This window comes from Sus scrofa, chromosome 18 (assembly GCF_054392235.1).
Source record: "Sus scrofa isolate SSC_HxYL_T2T_F1_AM1 chromosome 18, Sscrofa_HxYL_maternal_Yorkshire_Landrace_v2.0, whole genome shotgun sequence".
In the NCBI taxonomy this organism is placed as follows: Eukaryota; Metazoa; Chordata; class Mammalia; order Artiodactyla; family Suidae; genus Sus; species Sus scrofa.
In genome coordinates, this window is record NC_139400.1 from 47,931,278 (window position 1) to 47,943,381 (window position 12,104).

The following is a 12,104-nucleotide window of genomic DNA, read 5'->3' on the forward strand; positions in this document are numbered from 1 at the left end:
AGCCACCACAACTCAGCATCTGAGTGGCCTCTGTGCCCTACACCACAGCTCACGGCAACACTGGATCCTTAACCCACTGAGGGAGGCCAGGGATCAAACCTGAATCCTGATGGATACCAGTCAGGTTTGTAACCTGCTGAGCCACAGCAGAAACTCCCCACGTGTACCAATTATTTATGATTATGTCTATTTTAATAATTTTAGGACTTCTGTACATGACTTCTTCAATTTTAGGGCTCTAATTCTTTCTACTACAACTGTCCACTGCTTGTGGAATACCTTTAAATATAGTTTTAATCTTTCAATACTAATGCCATGGTTTTTACACCACTGTGAAACTGAGCAGGACCCTGCAGGGCCCTCTTGGGTGCATAAAGCCCTCTTGTTTCACTTTTGTAGAAAAAAAACCTTTAATCTCCTAGGCTTTCCCTCAGTTCCAAGGAATAGACTGGAGCAGTTACTAATGAGGGAAATGAGGGAACACAGAAATAAAAGGAAAGCAATCAAGAAACAATAGTTCAGTGATAAAACCTAGTTCCTCCTCAAGGGATATACATAACAATCTGACACAGATCTTTGAGTTGTTGTGCAAGAACTAAGACTCCTCACTCAGATGGAGGATGGTGACTTTGTGCTGAGCACACACATGTAGACTCCAGACTGGTTGGAACCAGAAGGTTGATGATTAGGATTCTGAAACACCACCCTGTTACCTCACCACCAACCAATCAGAAGAAGGTCCGTGAGCTGATCATGCTCCTGAGATCCCCTCCCCTAACACTGCCTTTAGAAACTCTTGCCTAAAATCCATGCGGAGGTTGGGTCTTTTGAGCACAGGCTTCTCATTGGCCCTGCTTGGCTGTGCGATAAAGGCTGTACTTTCCTTCCCCTCAGGCCAGTGTCAGAAGATTTGAAACCATACACCTCAGACTGGGACTTGAACCCACTGTTTTTCTTTAAATTGAAATCACACACCTGGTCCAGGACTTACCGAAATTCAGGATTTTACATCTCAGCACAGAAGAAATTCATCAAGAGGCAAAGTAATAGGTAAGAAGTAGATTTATTGAGAGAGAGACAAAGTGTGGGCTGTCTCAGATGGTGAGAGGCCAGAGGAGAGAGGCCCTGAAGTATCAGGTGGTGAGTTTTTATGGGCTAGGTAATTTCATAGGCTAATAAGTGGGAAGATTATTCCAGCTATTTCTGGGAAGGGATGGGGATTTCCAGGAATTGGGCCACTGCCCACTTTTTGGCCTTTTATGATAGGCCTTAGAATTGTCATGACACCTGTGGGCATGTCATTCAGTTTGCTAATGTGTTACAATGAGCATATAATGAAACTTGAGGTCCACTGGAAGTCACATCATCCACCATCTTGGACCTAGTTGGTTCTAACCAGTTTTTGTCATATCCTCTAGCACTATGTCATTCTTTTTTTTTTTTTTTTTCTTTTTGTTTTTTAGGGCTGCACCTATGGCATATGGAAGTTCCCAGACTAGGGGTCAAATCAGAGATACGGCTGCCAGCCTATGCCACAGCCACAGCAACCAGGGATCTGATCTGCATCTGCAACCTACAGCACAACTCACAGCAACCCTGGATCCATAACCCACTGAGCAAGGCCAGGGATCAAACCCTCGTCCTCATGGATACTACTAGTTAGACTCATTATCTCTGAGCCACAATGGGAACTTTCTACTATGTCATTCTTTTCAGGGTTGTGCGCTGCCTTCTTCCCTCCTGTTTCAGATTGGCTTGTCTGTGAGGCAGGCAAGCCGAACCCAGTTTGGTTCAATAATGTCTGTGTACCTACCTGCATTTGTCATTTTGCTACCTTCATGCATGAAAGGTAACTTGGCAGCTTATTAAATCCCTAAAGCCGTAAACTCTCCCCTTAAAATGACAGTCTTCTTATGATGCCCTGATATTTGGTTTACTGTGGGTATTGTAAGTAAATAGTTTTGTTCTGCCTGAATTTTTGAGGACTTTTCCCTTGACCTTTATACTTGCAGTACCAGACACCTAAAATAAGTATGTGTTGAATGAATAAATAAAAACACTTTGCTAAGATGTGATTAAATGATGGTGGAGTGGAGTGGGGTGGGGTGGGTTGTCTTTCCAATGATTGGGCCTAAAAGCAGTGAGCTCCTGGAACCTACACACACAAGCCTCTTCTCCTTTCCCCCCTTTTCAAGCACAGGAAAGATATCTTCTGTTATAAGTTTGATTCTGTTTTTTCTCATTTATGCTTGTTTCTCTTCCAGGAACACTCTTTGCCGTCTTCCATTCTTAGTTCCTCTTACTTTGTTTTGACTTTCTTATCCTTTGCCTCGGCATTCTGGAAAGGCTTCTCAAACCCATCCTTCCAGTAATTGATGGGATTTTCTGCACCAGGTATTGGCCTTTTTTGGTTGCCACTGCCTCAGGTGTGGTTTTGGTGCCTACCTTTCCTCACAATGGTTCCTTTCTCGCCATCCTCTTCCTGCCTTTCTGCTTAAGACATTGTTCCTACTCACACCTTCTTACCTCTTTGCACGACACTAAAACATTTCCTTGCAATATTTTCTCGTCTAGTCATTGAAGTATATTTTTTAAGAGATGTCTTTTTCTTCAGAGCTTTCCAGATGTTATTTCTTTCTTCTTGGTATAATTTCTGCTTCTATAAATCTAAGTTATTTGATAGATTTCTTCTTCTTCTCAAAAAATAACCATATTCCTTTTCAGATTTGATGCTTAGAAGCAAATATGTTAAATGAAAATCTCTTGTTTCCGCTCTTGGTTCAGCATACGATAAACCAATAATAAACATGCTGATTGCATCGGGAGGCTAGGTCAACATGCACAAACAGCTCCAGGCCAACTCCAAGTTTCTGAAGGGTCTTTATTCAAAGGAAACCTCCCTCTCCTTCAATTGCCCAATTTTGGGGGACTCTTAATTATGATAGTCAGGTACATGCACAAACACACCCCCACATGCATAAACCAAACACCACACACATACACACACACACATACACCACATATATACACTTCATGCACACATACAGTCACTCAGCACATCACACACACACACGCACCACACCACACTCATACCACACATCACACATACCACAGGCTTACACATGCACACACACATATACTCCATGCACGCACCCTACACCCTGCACAGACCACCCACTCCCACCCACTCCCAACAGGGCACTCTTACCAAGACATGTCTCTCTACTCACACACCCATCTCCTCACTTGTAGGACTGTATACACACAGCATTATATCCTGAGTCCACTCCTACATACTGCGCATTTCCTGGGACTTATATTCTTTCTAGAAAGTAGTTAGTAGGGTAAAGCATCCATCCTCTGCTTGCCTTGTAGCCCAGCAGCATTTAAGGATGAGTTTCTCCCTGTCGATGGGCCAGAGCAGGCCACACACTGTGCCCCGTCTCAAAAATGTTGACAGTCTGTGTTGCGCATGGAACAGAGGGCTCCTTGGCTTGGTGTTTCTCAGTGCAGCTCCATTTGCTTTATAAGTAGCATCGATCCCTCTCTGATTCTGACTTTAGGTTGTCTCTCTGTGATGGTTTTCAATAGTAATGAGAGTTTTCATTTTTTCCCATATTTTTAAAGTGAGAAAATGGGACAGGTTGTATTGAGAGCTATTAGCCAGGCACAATCTTGAGCTAGAAGTCCATCTTGATTCTTTGCATAAGAGAAGAAAAACAATCAGTTTGTGATTTAGGAAGACATTCTGACAGCACTATGAGAATGCATTTGGAATCCTCATTGAAGAATCAGGTGTGAAATATATATTTATTTAGTAAGGTGCCAGCTGTATGAAAAACCCCTTTCTTATTTCCCATAATATTTCTGAAACTTCTTAACACTGCGTAGAGGCAGAATATCATCATTATCCAGAGACAATGTGTTATCACTTTTTTCTTAGGGCAGATCTTTTCTAGGTCACCTGCTGCTTCAACATAGCTCTGAACAATCTAGCATGCTAACCATCTGACTCCATTCTCCTAACTGAGCTGTGAGAGAGAAAATGGCTTTGCCGCAAATTATGCCAGGCGTCAGCATCTAAATAAAAGGAGAGGGAGAGACCTCCCTCCATCCCTCTACCTCCCAGGAGGGATGGGAGGGCATTTGCATACCCTGCAGATGTGCTCTGAGGGCCTTGCTCATCACTCTGGCCCTCTGACAACCATCCCATTTTCCACTCATTATATAAACCTCCCCCATGCAGTTATTAGATACTGAGTATTCACTCACTCCTGGCATGATCACCATGTGCCAGGGCTCTGGATAAACTTACAGAACAAATCCCCCTCTCTGCTCCCTGCTGACCCTAGACACCTTCTCTCCAGGCCAGCAGGAGCGGGAAAAGCGTGGGCTTCCAGGTCAACAAACCTGGATTGCAATTAGTCACTTTGTGTCTGCTGGGCCCTTTGTTGAGCAAGTAACTTCCCATCTGTAAAAGAAGCGTAACTGTATCTCTGGATTGTGCAAGTCTGTGCATGTAGAATATGCATGTGAGTTAAATAAGAAATAAGGTCACATCTGCAAAGTGCCCCGACATTACCTCCATTTTGCAAATGAGGAAGTCTTAGAAGGATGTAATGACTTTCCCCAAGTGTGTGCGGCCCTGCAGTGGCACAGCCGGGTACTCAGCTGCTTCCCTTGTGGTTTCCAGACTCACAAACATGGAGGTTCAGCAAAGACACCTGCACCCATCCTCTTCCATCCTAATCCGTAATTACTCCACAAATTCCATACTCCTGGGGGTCTTCATCTTAAATCTAGGTATGTCCTTAATTACAAAAATGTGGCTTTGAAGCTTTTCTTGGACCTTCAAGACTTGCACCGTGGATTTAGAAGTCAAGGGATGGGTCGTTTCACAACATCCCAATCACGGAAAGCAGTCCTCTAAAACACAGGTCTTCAGGGGGTCAGGGGGGTCTGGGGATCCCTGGAGTCCCCTGAGACAGTTCCAGGAGGCTTTACAAGGTCAAAGCCCTTTTACAGCCGTGTTAAGATGTTATTTGCTTTTCACTGTCATTCCAGAGTTTTCCAGAGCCTATGTTACTTGCCTCTGGCTCTCTGACACCCACTGGTTATCCAACAATCCAACTCAGTTCTGACACTGACTCTAAGAGTTGGTATAGACATCATAGGTGAGGGGCTCAGTCCCACATGACTATCCACTTCCGACACCAGCCTCAAATGGGGTGCCCGGGTGACTGACTTCTATAGGGCTGACTGCAGATTTGGAAGTTCCCACAACCTGCCCTGCCCCCATTTGATAGTTCATCAGAACAACTCTCAAAACTCAAGAAGACGCTTTGCTCATGTTAACCAGTTTGTTACAGAGGATGCCACTGAGCAAGCAGAAGAGATGCACAGGGCGACGTGTGGGGGTGCACACCTGGCTTCCAGACCCTCCTCTGGATCTCTACTCCCCACCATTTTGTTGTGTTCACCAACCAGGAAGCTTTTCAAATCCTGGTGTTCAGGGGATTTTATGGCCATTTCATTATGCAGGCATTATTGGTTTAAGTCACCGGTCACTGGGGATTGAGTTCAGTCTCCAGCCCCTCCAGAAGGCAGGGAGTGGAGCCAAAAGTTCCAACCCTTTAGTCAGGGTTGGTTCCTCTGGGGACCAGCTCCCATCCTGAAGCTATCTGGGGGACCTCCAAGTGTCACCTCATGAGTATAAATGCAAGTACAGTTGAAAGGGGCTTTTCATGAATAACAGAAAATGCTTCTGTCATGCCTGTCACCCAGGAAATTCCAGGGGTTTTAGGAGATCTGCACCAGGGATGGGGCATAGATCAAATGTATGTATTTCCTACCATGCCACACATATAACATCATAGGGGACTGGTGAAGAAACAGTGCAATCTTTTTTTTTTTTTTTTTTGGTTTTGTTTTGGAAAAAATAATTACTTTTCATAATACATGTTATTTTTATTAACATTTTTATTATTGTTATTTAAAATAAATTAATAAAATATTTTAATTCATTAATTTTAATTTCCAAAGTGGTAATTCTAGAGATAAGTTAACCCACATAAACTAAATTTCTTTGGGAGCTGCAATATTATTATTTTTGCTTTGTACAGCCATACTTATGGCATATGGAAGTTCCCAGGCTAGGGGATGAATCAGAGCTGCAGCTCCAGCCTGTACCACAGCCACAGCAATGCCAGCACAATGTAGGTTGTACAATGCTGTGTGCAACCTACACCACAGCTGACAGCAACTCCAGATCCTTCACCCACTGAGTAAGGCCAGGGTTTGGACACACATCCTCATGGATACTAGTGGGGTTTATAACCTGCTGAGCCACAACAGGGACTCTGCAATATTATTTTAAAATGTGTAAACTAAAAAAAAAAATTAAAATAATTTTTCTAAAATATGACGCCAGAATAATTCTTAGCTGGATTTGATCATCTGTTGTTTATCCCTGTGATTATACTCTCCTGAAGGGCTGCAGTGGCACATCTGCAGGGCCAGGGGATCCCACATCCTTTAACTGAGTGGCAGGTAGGCCTTTGACAAGTTTGATGGTACTCAAAAGTTCCCCAGACAGGACGTGTCCAATAAAAATGCCTTTGATTCCAGAGCCCACACCTGCTGGACATGCACACTGATTACTTCTTATTGGCTGATGAATAGCTCTTCAGATGACACTTTAAAGATGATGCACTCTGGAGTTCCTGTCATGGCGCCGCGAAAACGAATCCGACTAGGAACTACGAGGTTGTGGGTTCGATCCCTGGCCTTGCTCGGTGGGTTAAGGATTCATCATTGCCGTGAGCTGTGGTATAGGTCACAGACATGGCTCAGATCTGGTGTTGCTGTGGCTTTGGCATAGGCTGGCAGCTGTAGCTCCAAGTGGACCCCTAGCCTGGGCAGCCCCATATGCCGATGGTGTGGCCCCCAAACACAAAAAACAAAACCAAAAAGCACTCTGCAATCCCAGGATTTGAAAGCAGTCTCTTCTTAGAGTGAGACTCCGAGGAACCCTGCAGGTCTCTGGGGGTTCATCTCGTTAGGGGACATGGCCCATTCCGAGCAGACTGCATCAGATGACCTCCACGAGGGCAGTCCCTCCCGTCCCCAGGGCTCTCATTTGGATCCTTTTCATCCTCTTATATATCCCCCTTGTCTAACCTGCTTTCAGAAAAGTAATCTGTGAGAAATTAATTTATACTGAGGTATATGTGATCAATAAGTCTTTCTATGTATCTTCTGCCTGGAATTTTTACATTTTGGCTAAACAACAGTGTCCTTCCTGCCTTATAGAATTTTAGACATTAGAATGTGAGTGGTAATAAAATGTGAGAAGGGGGAGTTTTCTGGAATCCAAAAAAGGACACCAAGGAGAGAACTGTCTGGCCGCTCTTCCTCTAAGAGAGGCCCGTGTTCACAGAGCAGCTGCTGTAGGGCTCTGGGTAACCTGCCCCTGAACACCCCAGTCTAGGTGTGAAGCAGACAAGAACGGTAGCAAGTCAGAAATTTGGAGCCTGCAGAGATAGAGAAGGGAGTTAAGATCCTTAAGCTCGGATGCCCCATCCCAGAGCGGGACCCCACGGTGCAGTTGTGTTCCCGGGAATTGCTTGGCAGGTGTGGAGAGGGGAGAAAGGACCTGTCTTCGGCCTTCTGATGGGAAAATGGGGGAAAGGGAGCAGGTAGGATAACTATCCAGTACTTCAAAGGATCCTGGTTAAATCATGATTTCTAACATTTATTTAAGACTCAGGCATCAGACATAGGGCTTAGCACTTTTCTTCTTGATCCAATGTAATTCTTGTTCTGACCTTATGAAAAAGGAGTTACTTTCATCTCCATTTGACAGATGAGGAAATTGGAGCAGAAAGAAGTCACATAATCACCTTTCAGAAGAGTTAGGATTTGAACCAGAACTTGCTGCCGCTATATTCACTCTCCTACTCTTCTCAGGTAAGGCTTAGGCTAGGAAGAAGAGTTTTCCTGACAACATCATCTTCCAAGGTACCAGGTAATGTGCCTTGAGGGGTGTGATGTTTGGCACCATTTTACATGTTAATAAATACCATACATCAGCTTGTTTCCTCTATAGTGGCTGGAGGATGAAGCCTTTGCTAGAATCATTTTGTGGTTCAAGTAACAAGACTCACCATTGACAGAATTTAGAGCACAATCTTCACCTCAAGTATGTCCTCTGCTGAGTGGGCACCGAGGCATGTGTCACCCACTGGTAAACTGAGACCTGAACAGCTCAATCCTGAGCACAATTTATACCATGTCCTGGCACCTCAGCTCTGGAGGCACCCACATCATCACTCCTCCTCCAGGTTTTCTAGGCTCCCTCCTTTGAGTTCAACCAAGACCATCTCCCACATCCTGACTGGCTTCACTTGACTTTCTTCTCTTGGAGGCAGAGCCTAGGATTATTTCTGCCAACATCACTCCAAGCTGAACAACAAGCTCTGCCGCCCAGGTGCTGCCCCCCAGGCCTCCACCCTGGTCCTCCCATGTGGTGGTCCCAGCATCAGAGCTACAGAGATGAGCCTATTAGGTCTCTGGAGTAACAGAGTAGATGGGGCTTATGCTGCCTGTGGTAGCAGATGACTTCCAAATGCAGAGTGATTCAGGCTGCTTTGCTTTTGAAGACCCTGATGTGTCAACACAGCCTCCACACTCACTACTGAAAATGCAGGGACTGGCAAGGTAATCTTTTTTATTTTTTATTTTTATTTTTTTATTTTGGCAGGGTAATCTTAACGGGACTTTTTCATGGTTTCAGCCTGGAAGTGGCATAATCACTTCTGCTCACATTCCATGGGCTTGAACAAATTGCATGACCCCATCGAGAAGAGAAGAATTATTTCTGCCACACGTTTAAGGTAAGGCCACACAGATATTCTGTAAGGCTGACTGACAGTTCCTTGGTGGAGGGTCTAATGATATGATGGTTTTCTGACTTTCTTAAATGCCTCAGTGCATGAGCTACTTCATAATCCACCTGCACCTGAATGGCTGTCATAAAAGGTGATTTCTTTGGGAGAAGGACTTTCTGGACTCATATTTCCATGTGCTTATCCTGAGAGCCGTGCTGGCTTGGGATAGCATTGCCTTTACCGGCTTGAGCTTCTTAATTTCACTAAATCAGGTATTCTCTCTTTGCTGTCTTTCAAGCAGCCTGAATTATGGGGCCATCATATATCTCTGTTCCATTCTGAAGCATCACTGGGCAGCGAGGAACATGCCAGCCCTGACAGCCAGGCTCTTCACTCCTTTCTCACATGAGCTGTCCTCAATTAATCCTCCAAACAGGGGAAGCACGATGGTACTTGTCATCTGTGTTAATCTACGCACACATCTCCACTGTGAACTGTGCTATCCTGGGGCTTCTGTTCAGAGATCACTGCTGCTGGGCTGAGAGGGAGGTTTGTGGTCCTAGTAGTTTCCTACGAATATGCATGTGGTCTTGTGTCCTATGAACACACCCGTGGCACACCTTCATTTGTCTGGCCCCTGGTCTTTGTGGCACTCCTTGATGCACAGGTAAAGTCACTGGAGAGCCTGCCCACCCATCTAGCCCAGATCTGGCTCTGCTTTACTCCCGAGGCTACTTGGGAATGACCGACTGGGTCTGGAATGGGGAACCCTGTGAACTCGAACTTGGTCAGCCTTGGAGCTCACATCCCAGTTCTGCTCAGTGGCACCTACCTTCTCTCTGAGTTCATCTTCCAGGGGCCCTGTCACCTTTGTGAATTCTGAGGATGCGCTAATGCGTACAGTTCCTTCCATGGCACTAGTTTCATGATCACTTCTGAAGGCGCCATTGGGTTGTCTTATTTTCAATCCATGTTTCCATTTGGCTTTTACACCAAGATCCTATTTCCTAAGGTTCTCATATCTGGAGGGACCTGGAACAAAGCCTGGGACAGATGGCTGGCTTTCCAGCGGGTAGGAGATTTTCCATTTCCCAGTCACAGACCCTGCGGTCTCCCCAATTCCGGGCTTCACTCAGGGGGCCCAGTTCCGTGCTCTAGTCCTGCAGCCTTGACCTCCCACAGCAGTGTGAAAACGCAGCACCTCAATATCACATCTCAATACATTCGGCAGTGCATTCTGCAGGGCTTTCGTTCCCACGGTCTTCCTACCTAAGGATTTGCTCTTCATTTCTGGTGCCTGCAGATTTCACCTTCTGCCTTTGAGATGAATTATTAAATGTGTTTTTTCTTCTCGAAGTTTTATTTGGAAGGTGGGCTACAAAGGAGGGATTCCAGAAGCTGCTTCCTTTGACCTTTTAACCTCATTTCCTTATTTTCTCTCTAGACCCTCTTTGGGCATTTGCCCCTCTATCACACGACTCTGCCAGCAAAACCATGAACGTCTTCACTGTTTTAAAAGATGCAAATTCATTCAGGAAAGTGAAACTATGTCCTTGGTTTCTAGATAATTAGATTCACAGTTGTATTCTATTGTTCCACCAGGATGGCTCTGACAATTGAAATTCTGTTTGCTGTGGGCACCAGTGATGATACTTACTGATCAGGGAGACACCCTCTCTCTGCCTGTCTGATCTTCTGTTTAACAACCACCGAAGGGCTGTTTCCTTAAGATCACGCCCACCCGTAATCCACCTCCACGCAGACGACAGCTAATGGGGCCGGGCTGCCCACGTGGATCTCCCAGATAATGTAAGAGGGTTTTTTCCCCCCATTTATATTTTAGTAAAAATAGCAGATGGGGATTCAAGCTGTGATGTTTAGCAAGAGAATTAATTTACTAAAATGTGGCCCTTTGACAGAGGCTCAAATGAGTATAAGGCTATCATGGTAAGTGAATGGAGAAAAAAAAATTATAGAAGGAAGGAAACTGGAAACAGAATGGAGATGATTACATAAGTCCTTTGAGAAATGAATAAAGGACTCTCAGAAGTAATTTAGTCTCCCTTTTGTATCCACACGCTGCATTTCTGGCTTGTACACTTAAACATGTCTCTGATTCAGTTGTACCTCTGTTCAAGGACTTCAGTGATGACCCAGTGTCCCAATCTATTACTCTCCAACCCCCTAGAGTCAGTCCCCTGTCTCAGGGGCTTCTGCAATCTGGCCTCAACCTACCCCGACAATGATTCTTAACCTTAGGTGCATTTTTGAATCACTGGAAACCTTTGTAAATTGTGGGGGCCTTCTCACACACACAAAAATAGACCAACCATATAACTAACAAGCATGTTGATTGTGTTCTTGTACGTGTACTATTATACCCACCGGCCAGCTTCAATAATGGAGTTGAATTTGAAAAGATCATTTTGGCTACCGCATGAAAAAAGGACATAACAAAACAACCACCACAAAAGAAAAGAAAAGATGGCAACAACAAGGAAAATAGCGAAAAAGTAGATTGGAGAGGTTGGAGCCTTTCAAATGAGTATCTGCAGCCTCAGACAATGAATTAAATTAATATGACTTAAGTATATAGTGTGTTTTAGAACTCTGGTGGGTTCTGAAAGGGGAAAGGGAATGGACAAAAATACTACGAAACACAACATCAGCCTTGACCTCTGGTGGTTCACAGGACAGTAGGAGAAAGAACATAAACAAGTAGCTATAATATAAGGCATACTGAGCAAACTGAAGTGGCATAAAGAACTGCAAATCAGTTATAATGGGGAAGCAGAGATCAGCTCTTGTGCCAGATGTTTGTGGAATAATTAATAGGGAAAATACTGGTGCCTGGGTCCTACCCCAGAAGGTGATTTAATTGGTCAGGATAGGACCAGGTATCAGTACTTCTGCAAAGTCCCCACTGACTGGAAGTTTCGGCTAGTGTGCCAAATGGTCTTGTCCACTCTTCCGGGCTACATGGGGCAAGGAAAAGACAGTCCTCCAAGAAGCCTGGGATTATATCTCAGATTTTCCAACATTAACAGCAGAGGACAAAAGCAAACATTTCTTGAGTTGGATCTGTGCTGGGCATTTCATGGCATCTTCTTAGTGTTTCTCAACCCTGGCTGCATATTAAAATCATCTGAGTACTTTGAAAAACTATTGTCTTGGTTTGCCTCCTGATCAGTTAAATTAAATCTGTGATATGGGCCT

At 44.6% G+C, this 12,104-nt stretch overlaps 2 protein-coding genes across 10 annotated transcripts in view; one reads left to right on the forward strand and one right to left on the reverse strand.

The window, feature by feature from the left end:
- DPY19L1 (dpy-19 like C-mannosyltransferase 1) overlaps nucleotides 1-12,104 on the forward strand; it is a 313,514-nt gene that overhangs the window by 249,129 nt on the left and 52,281 nt on the right. For all 3 annotated transcript variants that reach the window (XR_014834285.1, XR_014834287.1, XR_014834286.1), the window contains 4 exons: nucleotides 895-1,050; nucleotides 7,865-7,968; nucleotides 8,762-8,894; nucleotides 10,491-10,697. The gene's annotated coding sequence lies outside the window, so the exon portion shown is untranslated. The remainder of the gene's footprint in view (nucleotides 1-894; nucleotides 1,051-7,864; nucleotides 7,969-8,761; nucleotides 8,895-10,490; nucleotides 10,698-12,104) is intronic.
- The window catches only part of NPSR1 (neuropeptide S receptor 1), a 270,057-nt gene that overhangs the window by 78,638 nt on the left and 179,315 nt on the right, over nucleotides 1-12,104 (reverse strand). The gene's annotated exons all lie outside the window — the stretch shown is intronic.